We start from the raw sequence: 14,573 nt of genomic DNA, 5'->3' as shown, positions 1-14,573 counted from the left end.
TTGATTTTGACTTTGATCTCTGTGAGATGGGGAACTTAAGGGGCCAGAAATGAGCTCCTTGTGCTGACTGACATTTGATCTGGTCCCAAGGAACAGGCCAAGGGATCAGTGGCCCTTGACAATATGTACGCTTTCTAGGGAGCTAGCAAAGTCGTAATGTAAGGGTGTGGCTCAGTGGTAGAGTGCTTGCCTAGCATGCTCAGGCTCTGGGTTCCATCCCCAGTACTAGGAACAAAAAAAGGTCATGATTCAGGGTTTTGAGTTTTTGTTTTGTTTTGTTTTTGTATTTACTGGGGTAAGTACAATCTCAGTCCTTTTATTTTTTATTTTTTTTGGGGATACCAGGGATTGAACCAGGGGGACTCAACCACTGGGCCACATCCCCAGTCCTATTTTATATTTTACTTAGAGACAGAGTCTTGCTGAGTTGCTTAGGGCCTCACTAAGTTGCTGAGGCTGGCTTTGAAATTGTGATCCTTCTTCCTCAACTTCCTGAGTTGCTGAGATTACAGGGCTTTGAGAATATTAACAACAGTATTTGGAGGAGGGCATGATGGGGGCACTAATCTTTGTGGGGCAGAAGCAGAGGGAAAGTGTGTGTGTGTGTGTGTGTGTGTGTGTGTGTGTGTTTTACTGGAGATCAGACCCAAGACCTCACACAGGCTACAAACACTCCACCACTCAGCTACATCCACAACCTGTCGGAGAGAGCCAGTTTGGAAAGAATGACATACACAGTAGCTCTGTCTTCTGCCGTGAGTCTCGCACCACAGAATTTCTGGAAAACAAGTCAAGGTATTTGATGTGCCGAGAGGAAGGAAAGACAGACCTGCAGGCGGAGAGGCAGAGGAGGAGATGTCGAGATGGAAGGTGAGAGGACTCCTCGAGGAGCTTTAAGTTACGGAAAACAGGCTGTAAACGTGATATTGGAGGATGGGGTGGCTTTGCTGTCACAGACATGAGACAGCCTGGGGGTGGAGTCAGGTGAGCTGTGGACCTCAGAACTGACATGGAGCTTGGCTGGTTGAGGGATGAGGCTATAAGAGTGGCTTTGGGGAGAGGTGAGTTGCAGTGAGGTGGGTGGGTAGGCATGCTGTCCGTCTCACCCTTCTCTCCCTGTCCCTCTGTGTCACCTTAGTTATTTTAGAAGGCGTGAGTCTTCCCTTGAAAGGTGAGATAAGAGGTTTGAAAGGATCTCTGTGTTTTGTTAAAATTTAACTATCCAGCAAACATTACCTGCCAGACTGGGCAGCTCCAGATGATGACATGGCCCCTGCTCTCAAGGGTTCACAGTCTTCGAGGACAGATACTACAGGTGACAAATAAATGAACATGAAACATGATAGTTAAGATCATGGGCTTTGGATTAAGCAGGCCTGTCAGATTCAGTTCCTGTTCTGCTTCATTCCAGCTCTGCAAGGATCTTGACTTCTGTGCATCTCAGGTTCCTTCACCTGTGAAATGGGGGAATCCAGATTTCACAGGGTTATTTGCCAGGGTTGCATGGATTCATCTGGATGGAGGCTCAGCACAGGACCTGGGATACTGTAAAGTTCTCTAACTCAAAACTCTTCTGATCAACAAAGGAGAAGGTGAAGTAGCACCGAGCCCCCTGAGTAGCTACCTGGAAGCTGAAGAAGCTTCCCACAAAAGGTGGTGGTACTTAGGTGGGCTTTAAAGAATGGTTAGAGGTGCTCATGGCCTACACAGGGTGCAGAGCCCTGGAGGCAGATCACAGGGTGCAGAGCCCCGGAGGCAGATGCACAGTCTCTTATTAGAAGACACTATTAAGAAAAAATCATTGGAGGCCATTGGTTTGGACTCAGCTTCTGCTGAGATCAAACCAAAATGGAGTCACTCATGCTAAAAACTGGCCAAACCTGTACTATTTTTTTTTTTATCTGATCTTCCAAGAGAGAAAGCAAGAGAGAGATCAAACCAAGATGGAGTCACTCATGCTAAAAACTGGCCAAACCTGTACTATTTTTTTTTATCTGATCTTCCAAGAGAGAAAGCAGGAGAGAGATGAGAGCCAGCTTCTCAAACAGGCCAGGTTTAGCTGGCATGGTCAGAAGGACCCCTGACTCAACTCTACAAGGAGAGCAAACCTGCGCTTACCAACAGGGTCAGCCTGTTTCCTTGTTTCTGCTCAGGCCCTCTCATAAAAACCACTGTCCCTCCAGGCCCTCTTTAGATGAGAAGCTACTTGATTTATGAATCATAAATGAAAGCCAATTAGGTCATTTAGCTGAATTTGTTGAAATGTTTTTGGGTGCTGGTATCAGAACTGTCTTCAGAACTGAAATCGGTTGCCATTTCCTTAGTTTAGTACCTGGTCTTCTATGAGGGGTCCAGGATGTACAAAGAATCCATTCATGGGGACAGGAAAAATGATGGAATGAGATGGACATCGTTTCTCTAGGTACTGCACATAGGGTGCGACGCTACATTGTGTACAACCAGAGAAATGAAAAATTGTGTTGCAATTGTGTACAATGAATTAAAATGCATTCTGCTGTCCTATAGGCCTAATTAAATAAATAAATTAATTAATTTTTAAAAAATTCATTCACTCTTTCTTTCTCTTTTATTTTCAAGAAACAGGGTCCTACCATGTTGCCCAGGCTGGCTCTAAACTCCTGTGCTCAAGCGACCCTCCTGCCTCGGCCTCCTGAGCAGCAGGGACGATGGGCATGTGTCACTGCGTGTGGCAAAAATAAACAAAACAAAATAACCCTCCGCCTATTTCTAAACCAGAGCTGTTTACTAGAACTTTCTGCAGTGATGGAAATGTTCCATATCTATGCTGTGGCTTAGAAATGTGGTTAGAGAGACCAAGGAATTGAAGGTTATTTGAATATATTTAAACTAATTTAAATAGTCCCATCCACTGCCACATTGGGCAGCAAGTCCTCCACCCTGGAACCCTCCTGAGCAAGCAGAATGTGAAAGGTCCCATTGAGGGAGCCACGGGCTCCACCTGTATTCTGTTGGGCCACTCTGCACTATTTAAATGGCCATCCTCTGTCTCTGTGCCTCTCACATTTATGCATACCTAGCTGGATTTACCAGGTTCAATACCAAGTCAATATCCTATGACTCCACGGTGTGTAGCTCATCGCAGTGTCCCCCCATGATCCGTTTCTTTCTCTTACTTATAAAGAGTTTAAAAACCCTAGGGAACAGGAAAAATATCATCCATACGATTTTAAAATTATCCACCTGATAAGGAATTACAATTCAGAAAGTATAAAGAACTCTTACAATTCAGCAACAAAAACCAAACAACCAACCCACTTTGAATGTGGGCAAAGAACTTGGATAGACATTTCTTGGTAGGAGATATTCACAGGGTCAAGAAGCACAGGGGAAAAAAAAAGCTCTACATCACTAATCATCAGGGACATGCAAATCTAAACCACAGTGAGATGTCGTCACCGCCCCCCCCCCCCCACTTTGGATGGCTGCTGCAGAGAAAGCCAGTAGAAGAAAAGCATCTGGGAGGAAATGCAGAAACTGACCCCGGTGCATTGTGGGTGGAATGTGAAGTGGTGCAAGTGCTGTGGAAAATGCTACGGTGAGTCCTCAAAAAATTAAACACAGAATTATAGGCAATTCTGCTTCTGGGTGTATAACCGGAATAATTGAGAGCTATCTGAATCCTCACATTCCTAGTAGCCTCAGTCACAAGAGTCAAAAGGTAGAAGCAACCCAAGTGTCTGGGTGTCTTGTGGCAGATGAATGGACAAAGTGCTATAGTCACACAAAAGAATATTATTCAGCCGGGTGCAGTGGCCCATGCCTATAATCCCAGTGGCTTAGGAGGCTGAAGCAGGGGGATTGTAAATTCAAGGTCAGCCTCAGTAATTTAGTGAGGCCCTAAGCAATTTAGGGAGACCCTGTCTCTAAATAAAAGATAAATAAAAATGGCTGGGGATGTGGTTCCATGGTTAGGCACCCCTAGGATCATCCCTGATACAAAAATTTTAAAAAGAATATTATTCAGCCTTAAAAAGGAAGTAAATACGGCCCATGCTCTGATATGGATAAACCTCGAAGACATCATGCTAAGTTGAAATGAGCCAGAGAGAAGAGGACAAATATTATATGATTTCACTTATGTAGTATATTCGGATAAGTATATTCCCAGAGATAGAAAGCATAATGATGGTCACCAGGGGCTGAAGGGGTGGTACAGACAGAGTTTAATGGGTACAGAGTCTGAGTTTGGAGTGATGATAAGGTTCTAAAGATGGATGGTGCTTGGGCTGGGGGTATAGCTCAGTGAAGAGCTCTTGCCTGGTAATCCCAAGGGTCTGGGTTCACTCCTTAGCACCACACACACACACACACACAAAAGATGGAAAGACGGATGCCAGTGATGTTTGCACAACAAGGCAAATGAACCGGACACTGAACTATACACTTAAAATGGTAAATTTTATGTTACATATCTTGTGCCACAGTAATACAAGATTTTTAAAAAGAAGGCAGGAATATTTTTAACCCTACTACCATACTTTTTTTTTTTGTCTAAAAGACAATTCACTGTACACATTTTATTTACAGTTTTGTACACTGTCTTAATATGAATGGGACCACTTTTCTACTTGAGCCATTTTTAACCAAAGCAAAATAACCTAAGTAATGCAAAGTGTTAAAATACAGCATAAAGATACAAAAACAGACATACTAATTCTAGTTAGGAATGTAATTACGATGTTACATTTTTTTATAATCCACAATTATGTTTAGGAAATCACACAAACATAGATCACTGATTTGAATGAAATGCATAAATTTGTAGCAAAGTTTTGTAGTTACAAAAAACAAAAAAATTACCAAAGAATGCACAAAATTAATGTTTATTCCACCTTTGTGTCATATTCCTGGATCCTTCACCAATGTTACATGAGGAAAAACAAAAGCAAAACAAATGGAAAACTGAAATCAGAATCACTAATGTTATCAAGTAGGGAAACAAATAAATTAAAATCTAGCAGCCATCAGCAAAAGTACAGCAAAGATAATGCTGTCAAAAGAAACAAAGAAAATTGCTAGAAAACTGTATGCATCATACTCTTTCAAACCAGCAAAATATGCCCCTGCATACAATGGAACATAAACTCAATTTTTTTCCTATTAAGGTATAGAAACGCAAATTCTTTTGAATATTGTGGATGGGTAAAACTTGTTTGTAATGGTAATTCTACTAAGCTAATACAGAGTGGGCCAGGAACACATTTATGGATTCTGGGGATGATGTGGACTGTAATTCTTTGATTGGGATAGTGGACACTATAATAAAAATTTAAAAAAAATGAACACAGAAGTACAAGACTAAGGTGAATGAGACTTCTCTTATATCTGAGTAACATTTAGATGGAATCAAATTTAAATGCAGTCCACTCTGCTTTTGAAGAGGCTTTGGTTCAGCTCCCAAATCTCGATTGCTTGACGCAGTCTCCTATGAGAATACTCAGAAGGTGTCTTCTTAAACAACAAACCTATTTTTAGTGGTGGAGCCGCTCTTAGTAGCTGTGTCTGCATGGGACTGATAACCAATCACTATCTTTGGAGGAAGTCCTAACCTTTCCTTGTATACTCTCCCTATATGTGTAACAGCCTCTCTGTTTTCACATTCAGTAGTCCATATTGCTATCTTATCACCTTTAGCTCTAACATTAACAACAGCTCCACATACATCATCACTGTAGTCATCAAAAGATTCTCCAATAAGGCACAGCAGTGTCTCTAGCCAAAAACGATCGAGGTCACTTCGTCTCTGCTGTTTCTTCAATGTAATGAGCCATCTTCCGCCCCGTTTGTTTTTCTCATCTTCCCCCATAGGCTCAATACCATCCTTAAAAAGTGAGTAGTCACAACCAGGCATTAAATTACTAGACAACTGGATATGGTTGTATACAGCCCAAAAGTCTTCAAACTTAGAGATCAGTCAAAGGTTTGCTTGCCAAGTTTTACTTTTATCATTTTTAAAAAACCAGAGTGCCCATCTGTTCTGTAGAGGATGTTTTATATAGTGTTCTGGGTTAGCAACCTCCTGATTAGATTCTGTTTTCTCCTCTTCTGTAGGCGGGGGATTAGGAGTAGGGGTGGTTTCCGGTTCCACAGTCGCCATCTTAGATCGATCACTACCCTACTTTTTAAAGCCAGGTCATTCTCACATTGCTCCTAGAGGGAAAATCCTGGGACTGAATCCTGGAGAAAAAAATTCTAGTGGAATTCCTCCAACTCGACATCCATATGGCTAACGGTTCCCATCCCCGTTGGGTGGACATTGTTGACTCCCAGGCAGACAGAGTACCTTATAGAAGGTGTGACACCTTGCAAGGAACACTATGTAAACTGGGTGCGTGGCAGATGCCTGTAATCCCAGCTGTTCGGGAGGCTGAGTGTGGGAGACCAACCTTGCATGTGACTGAGTCACTCTCTCCGGCTGGGTGCTGAGGCGCTCAGTCACAGAAATGTGGCAGAGCTTTCCCTACCCTTCTTGGGTGCGGGGGTCGATGTCTCGTGCATGGGTGCTACAACCCCATGGGTGAAGCTATGCTCACCTGTCCCTTTGTAACATAACCCCTTGCCCTGTTTAGGATAGAATCTTCCAGTGGAAGTGCCTTGTGTGTGTCCCCTTCTCTTACTGTGCCCTTGTGTGTGGCCTACCCAGGTGTCAGTCAACCTGCTGACAGTGGACATCATGAAGATAGACTCAGCCCCCTGAAACTGACCCCTTGCCTCATTTGAATAGCTTCTCCTCAATAAAATGGGTCAGTGCGTGCTCTCACTCTATTCCTGTGGACCCTTGAGGTCAGAGGAGCCGTCCCAGTGACCCCAATGAAAAAGGTATTTGTGTCTCTTGTGTGGTTATTTCATGCAGCCCAGTTAGCCTGGTTTACCTGGAGTAGCCCCTGAGCCTTTTAGTCTCGAGAACAAAAACCCAGCCCTGAGGCAGGAGGATCACGAGTTCAAAGCTAGCTTCAGAAACTTAGCAAGGCCCTTAGCAACTTGGCTAGACTCTAAATAAAATATAAAACAAGGGCTGGGGATGTGGCTCAGTGGTTAAGCACCCCTGGGTTCAATCCCTGGTACCAAAAACTAAACAACACAAAAACCTAAAAAACAAACAAACAAACAAAAAAACCCCACAACACTGTGAGAGAGTGGTTCTTGTCCATACTGTTTGTAAACTGTTTCCTACGTAAGTAAGGCATGCAAATCTTGAGGCACAGCTTGCAACTGCAATGTAATCACCTCATAAACACCTTGATGAATCAAATTGTTCTCTGTGGCAATAACTTTGACGGAGTATTCTTCAGTTCTACAGTGCGACTGAAACTTTGAGCTATGTGATTAACACAGCCACCTTCTTTTAGTCCCATGCCACCCTTTGCTTTTGATATGTTGTTTTTGAGCCTATTTCATAGAGTTCCTAGTAACCAGAAGGAGAATAATATGAAATATCTCACTTTTTATCAAAAAGTGTGTTGATATACAATGAGAAAGGAAAAGCTGAGGTTGGAAGGAGACAGCCCAGCAAAGGTGGGATAATAGAGCCAGCTGCAAAGTTAATGTTGCATCTGAAGTGTCCCAACAACATTTATTCCGTAAAAGCTATTGTAAATGATACTGTATTTTAAATTTCAGTGTCCATGGATTTATTATTATTACAAGAAAACCCCAAACCCCTATTAAAGGTTTTATGTATTTATTTGGCCCTATTATAGATTGAACCCAGGACCACACACAAGCTAGGAAAATGCTCTATGTCTGATGTCTTCCTGGCCTAGCAATGTGCATTCTGACCATCTCTGCCAAAGCTGGGCAGTGGCAGTGAGCCCTGCACCCAGTCAACCCTGCGATCAGTGGGAAACAATGGACGCAGTGGGGCGTGCCTTCTGCTGGCCAGACGCTTGCTGGGCAGATTGGCTGCGTTAATGCATTTTCAATAATGTGGGTTTATTGGAATGTAACCCTGCACTGCAAGTTGAAGAGCATCTGGGTTCTCCATTTCTTTTCTTTTCTTTTTTAAATTTTAAAATTTTTCTTTTTGTAGTTGTAGATGGACAGCATGCCTTTATTTTATTTGTTTTTTTTTATGTGGCACTGAAGATTGAACCCAGTGCCTCACACTGCAAGGCAAGTGCTCTGCCACTGAGCTACAGCCCTAGCCCTGGGGTCTCCATTTCTTAGAGCATTTTTCCTTTTTATTTATTTATTTTGTGTTGCTGGGATGCTGGGGATTGAACCCAGGGCCTTGCATGGGCCAGGCAAAGTGCTCTACCACTGAGCCACAGCCCTGACCCTCCCAGCACCATCTAAGATGGTCACTGTTTCTTTCTCCTTAATCCCTGAGAGCAGGAGTTTCCATCACTCCCTGCTGTGCCTTCACAGTCTGGGTGTGCCCAGGGCTTGGTAGAAACTCCATAAATACTGAATGAGTAAATAATCAGGATTCCTTTTTCTCAGATAGATGATAATGCCTAACTATTTTGATTCTTATACCTGGCTGATTTCGTGTTACATCTGGCTTTGTTTTGTTGGGGAGGGCATCTCTCTATGAAGTCCCAGAGGATCTCCTGTGCATGTGCTCAAGCCATCCTCCTGCCTTGCTTCCTGAGTAGCTGGGACCGCAGGTGGTCACCACCCCGCCCATTCATCCATATTTTGAAATTGTTAAGGTTGCAAGAGTATGTGTTCCTTATAGAAAAAGTAGACTGCAAAAGTCTCATGATTTTCAAATCTACATAAGATTAACCATTTCAATTATTTTTAAAGTGTACAGTACAGCAGCCCCGAGCACATTCAGGCTGTTGTACAACCATCACCACCTCTAAGTCCTGGACGGTTTTATCATTCCAAACTGAAGTTGTGGACTCATTAAGCAATAATTTCTGACCAAGAAAAACGTGCATAATGGTGGCACTTACCTGTAATCCCAGCTACTCAGGACACAGAGGCAGAAGGATCGAAAGTTCAAGGCCAGCTAGGGCAACTAAGTGAGACCCTGTCTCAAAATTTAAAAACAAAGAAGGACTGGGATTGTGGCTCAGTGGTAGAGTGCTTGCTTAGATGGGTTCCAACCCTGGTACTGCAAAGAAACAACAAAACAAAACAAAAGAAAAACCCCAAACTAAGGACCCCCAATAATTCCTCTTTTCTCCCTGAGGGCCAGCTGCAGTTAACCATTCTTCTGCTGTCTCTACAAATTTGACTACCCTACATGTCTCATGTAGGAGGATTGCATGGTATCTGTCCTCTTGTGTCTGGTTTATTTCATGTAGCATAACGTCCTTGAGGCTCACCCATTTTGTAGCATGTGTCAGAATTTCTTTCCTTTTTTAAGACTGAATAATATTCTATGAATGAATGTAGCACATTTTGTTTATTCATTCAGTGATCCATAGACTTCTGGATTGCTTCCATCTTCTGACTGCTCAAAAGAACAGTTAGCTATCACTGTCTACTTTGGGGTCCAAATATCTGTTCCAGTCCCTGTGTTGTAGGGACAAACGAGGCAAGGCACTGAAGATAGCAGAAAACAGTTTTATTTGGCTGCAGCCAGGTTCAGAGGGCACAGCTTTTGCTGTAATCAATTAATCCCCTGAACCCTGAGTTCAGGGAGTTTCAGAGTTTTATACCCAGCATGTAAGGGGAGGGGCTCAGAAGTTCACAGTTTGCCAAAGTTCACATAAAAGCAGCTTTTTCTTTCACTATTCTGGGCAAGTTAACCCTTCAAGGACAACACCTGAGAAGGAGGGAGCTTCTTCTCCCCTTACTTTCCTCCCTCTGCCAGCTGTTACCATGGGCCCATTTGTAACTTATCTTAAAAATATAGACATCTCTGTGAAGCCCCAGCTCAAGGCCAGAGGCCTTGTTTGCACATTTCTTCAAAGAACTATACTGGAAACGTTTGTGAACAACTAGTAAGGGGGAGTCCAGCACCTGGAGTGCTGCTCAATCTTCTCCGCTAGTGGCCAAGTGAAACAGGGTGACATGAATTTAGGAAGTTTATTTACATTGAACTCTTTTGCAGAGACTCTTTTGCTCACAGTCCTAAAATCAGCCATGGTGAAGATTTCTGGAGAAGCCCAGTTAAGACTGTCCTGTGGAGAGGGGGTGCCACTTCACCTGCTTTCAATTGTTTTGCATGTGTACCTGGAAATGAAGTTGCTGATTCATACAGTAATTCCATCTTTAACTTTTCCCCACCACACCCAGGGGAGAGGGGACTCACCTTCCAGGAAGGAGGTCCCCTCTAACCTGGGTGTCAGGGGGAGCTCCCCACTGCACCCAGGGTTGAGGGGACTGCCCCTCCAGGGGGGAAATTGGTCCATACCTTGGCCTTTTGATTCATTAGCAGACAAAACAGAAGGCCAACAATTAAACACACAAACAAGGGATCAGTGTGGGACACAGTGCAAGTGAGCTCCCCCGAGCCCTTCAGGAGCCATCCTCTTTCCCCACCTGGTGGCTGTGGTGCCACTGGAGCATTGGTGTGGTCTGCTCTCTGCAGAGTGTGATGTGTGGGTTCAGGTGTGTCTATCCTCTGGGAAGGGATGTCCTCTGAAGTCCTCCAGCCCCCTCCACCCTCTGGGCAGGGACATCCTCTGAACACCCCCCACACCATGGGCAGGGACATCCTCTGAGGTATCTGGCCACTGTGAACAGAACTGCTATAAGTAACTGCATGCTGTTACCTAGATGTGTTTTCGAGGCCATACCTATGTTCTTGGATCATGTGGTGACACCATGTCTAACTCTGGGGAAAATGGCCAGCTTTTTGATAGTGGTGAGCTGTTGTGCACTCCACCAGCAATGCCCGAGAGTGCCTGTGGCTGCTCATCATCTTCAAGGTGGATGCTGCACTTAAGGAAAGACCTTAGCAGCTTAGTAGATGTTAGTGCATCTCGGGGTTTTAGTTTGTGCTTTCTTCACGACAGATGATGCTAAGAATCCTGTTTATGCTTCTTTGCCATCTCATACTTTCTTGAGAGTTGTCTGTTCAGATTTTACCCACTGGTTCTCTTATTGCTGAGTGTCTTACTATGTTCTGGACACAAGTTTATTTTAGACACATGCTTTCCAGATGTTTCACCCAGTCTTTGACTTGTCTTTTCATTTCCTTAATATTATTTTTTGCAGAGTAATTTAATGCAATTCACATTATCAGTTTTGTCTTTCATGGATTTGTTTGGGAATTTTATTTAAAGCCTCATCATGAGACATGTGGTCATGCATGTCTTATAGAGTTTTGCAGTTTCACATTTTAAATGAAAGTCTATGGAGTATTTTTACAGGTTCTGGGGTCTAGATTTGTGCCTTCTTGAGGTGCATCTGTATCCTAGGTTCCAAAACAGCTTGCAAGGAATTTCACTGGGAACACACTGAATCTGCAGAGGGGTTTGAGATAACTTTATCTTAATTACATTGAGACCTGAACAAGGAATATCTCTGTATTTATTTATATTGCATTTGATTTCTTTTATTATTTCAAGATTTTCTGAAAGCAGGTACTTCAATTTTGGGGGGTGTTATTTTACATGTTAACACATTTAAAATTCTCTTATTCCAGTTTACACATTTCACTCTTTCCTCTACATGATTGCTACTATATAGGAAATCAGTGGAATTTTGTCTAGGGGCCGAGAACTTTGCAGCTTTCTATATCCATCCATTCTGATCAAGACATAGGATGGGCTCTATTTTTACAATTTTTTTTTTTTGTAGTTGTAGATGGACAGCATGTCTTTATTTTATGTATGTATGTATGTATGTAATGCAGTGCTGAGGATCAAACCCAGTGCCTCACATGTGCTAGGCAAGAGCTTTGCCACTGATACAGCCCCCATACCTCTATTTCTTTTTGATTTATAAAATTATGACCAGAAATAATCAGAACTATGAATTTCAGAGCTTCACTGTTGACTAGCACTAGGGTGTGCAGAGGCAGCTCTGAACGCTGAGCATCCGGTGCCCTGCGCTGCCCATGGTGGCCAGCAGGGGGCGTGCATAACAACTTTCTCAGACCACCTGCTTTTGGGGGGTCATGTTCTGTGTCCTCTGCAAGTTTTCTTCTCCTGGGGATCCACATGGGAGATGCCACATTTGGGGATGCCTAGGGGCCCTAAGGTGAGGAGCAGATGTTCATTATCCTGGGGACCCACTTGGGGAGACATCATGGCCTGGGGATACCTGGGGACTCTGCTTATGGTGAGGACAAGAACTTCCTTACTCTGGGGACCTTCTTGGGGTGACATCATGACCTGGGGATGCCTGGGGGCTCTATCTAAGGTGAGGACCAGGGCTTCCTTATCCTGGGGACCCATGTGGAGAGACACCATGGCCTGGGGATGCCTGGAGGATATGTCTGTGGTGAGCACCACAGCTTCCTTCTCCTTGGCACCTACCCATGGAGACTCCACTGTGGATTCAGGATGACCCAGGTCCATGTGAGGAAAACACGAGGAAGAAGCTTCCTGTGCACTGCCTGTGTACTGAGGAAGAAGTCTGCCATGTCCTTTGCTTTCCCATTTAATATTTTAGTAGAACTTCTTTTACAACACTTTTCCTCACTGAGGCTTTGGCTGCTCATCATTATGTCACTTCAGTGTGTTTTGTGTGGCTTGAGTGTATTTTGGGGAGAAATCCAAGGACACAGAAGAAACACAGATGGCCACTCAAGATGGTGCAGGGAGGGCCCAGTGCCTGGAGTCCCACTGGAGCCTGAGGGGAAGGGCTAATGTGCACCTCATTGCTTGCTCTTTTTCATGTTTTAATGACTAATTTTTCTTATAGGTTTAAGTACTTGAGAAATATTGAGAAGTTGATGTGTTAAAATTCAAAGTTACGTTAAGTGTAAATATTGTATTTGTGTTGGTTACAAGAAGAACCTTGTGGGTGGGGCTATAGATCAGGGGTGGAGTGCCTCCATCCCAGGCACTATGAGATAAAAATCAAACAAAGAAGCAAAACACAGACTTGAAGATCTACAGTGTAAATTAACCACAAGTAAAGGACTTAAGATGTATTAATCCTGCATGCTCCTATTGGAACCTGATTTGTCTGTGTCTAAAATTTATTTTAAATAGCTGGAGAAATCTGTGTATTAGTTAGGTATTAGATATTAAAGAATTATGATTATTTTCAACTGTGGCTGTATTAAAGACTTCTTTCCATTACATGACTACAATTTTTTAGAGAAACTGGATGATGCTGGGGTTTGCTGGGTGAGTCTGTTCCCAGAGGGTTGGGCCCTCTGACAAGTCCCACAGTGGTGATGGCTTCCTGGGCAGTTTCTTGGCTGAAGTACCCATAATACTTGGGGTACCAGGGCCAGTAGCTCCTAGAGGCCACACACTGAGGGCCCTGTGGGCAGAATGCTGGACAGCAGTGCCTAGAATCCTCAGGGCCCCACAGTTCCCAGGAGCTTCTGGTGAGAACTGCATGGGCAGACCACTACTACCTTGAATAATGGGGGTTCCTGGCAACTGTGTGGCCTGCAGTTCCCAGAGGCCTTTGTGGAGGATTCTTGGCTGGGCAGGATATGCTACCCAGAATCCTCAGTGTACCAGGGCAAGCACGTGGCCCAAAGCTTCCAGGGGCCTTGGTGAGTGGTTTGTGAGAGAATGCAGCAAGCAGCTCCCAGGAGACTCTGGGGTGAGAGCTGCAAAGGTTATGATGGCCTGTCCTATCTAGAATCCTTCAGGGCCTGCCATTACCAGAGCCCTCTGCAGTGAGGGCAGCATAGGTCAAATGACAGATGGCAGTTATCATGACCCTCAGGACCTGCAGCTTGCAGGGACCTCTGGAGTGATGGCTGTACTGACAAAATGACAAACTGTGCTACCCATTACCCTTGGATGCCTGCTGTTCTTAGGAACCTCTGGGGTGAGGGCTGCAAGGGCAGAATACCAGGCTTCAGTGCTTGGAATCCCTGGGGATCCCTGCATACCCTGTAACTCCCAGAGTTTCTGTGGTGAGGGTTGTGTGGGTAGAGCACTACCTGGAATCTCTAGAGAACCAGGGAAAGCATGGGGTCTGCAGCTCCTGTGGTCCTCCCAGCAGGGCTGTGCAGGCAAAATCATAGGTCCTATGCTATCCAGAACTCTCAGGGGCTGCAGCTCCCATGATCCTTTGTAGTAATTGAGCAAGAACACTGCACTACATTACCCACAATCCTCAGGGGCTACAGCTCCCCGAACCCTCTTTGGTGACTGAGCAAGCTGTTGGACTGAAGTACCTACAACCCTAAGGGGGAATTTAGCTCCCAGAACCCTCTGATGTGAGTGGGCAGAACTACATGACTCACTACCCTCCAGGGCTATAGCTCTAAGGGTCCTCTGTGGTGAGAACGGTAGGGCAGAGAACTTAACTATACTACCTGGAATCCTTGGTGGGTGGTGTTGTCCAGGTGAGTGTGCAGCCTGCAACTCCCAGAGGCCTTCACAGTGAGGGCTGTGCAGAAGGCAAGACTACAGTGCCCAGAATCCCTTGAGCCCTGGAGCACTCAGATACCTTCCTGTTGAGGGCTTCAGGGAAAAGTATCTGGGGTGTCC

The 14,573-nt window shown here is 44.4% G+C and overlaps 1 pseudogene; it reads right to left on the bottom strand.

Moving 5' to 3' along the window:
- Positions 1–5,354: 5,354 nt before the first annotated feature.
- LOC114097034 (eukaryotic translation initiation factor 4E pseudogene) lies at positions 5,355–6,146 on the bottom strand (annotated as a pseudogene).
- Between the last annotated feature and the right edge of the window lie 8,427 nt (positions 6,147–14,573).

This window comes from Marmota flaviventris, chromosome 19 (genome assembly GCF_047511675.1).
Source record: "Marmota flaviventris isolate mMarFla1 chromosome 19, mMarFla1.hap1, whole genome shotgun sequence".
In the NCBI taxonomy this organism is placed as follows: domain Eukaryota; kingdom Metazoa; phylum Chordata; class Mammalia; order Rodentia; family Sciuridae; genus Marmota; species Marmota flaviventris.
The sequence above is the reverse complement of the archived record's forward strand: the minus strand, read 5'-3'. Positions and strand labels throughout refer to the sequence as shown.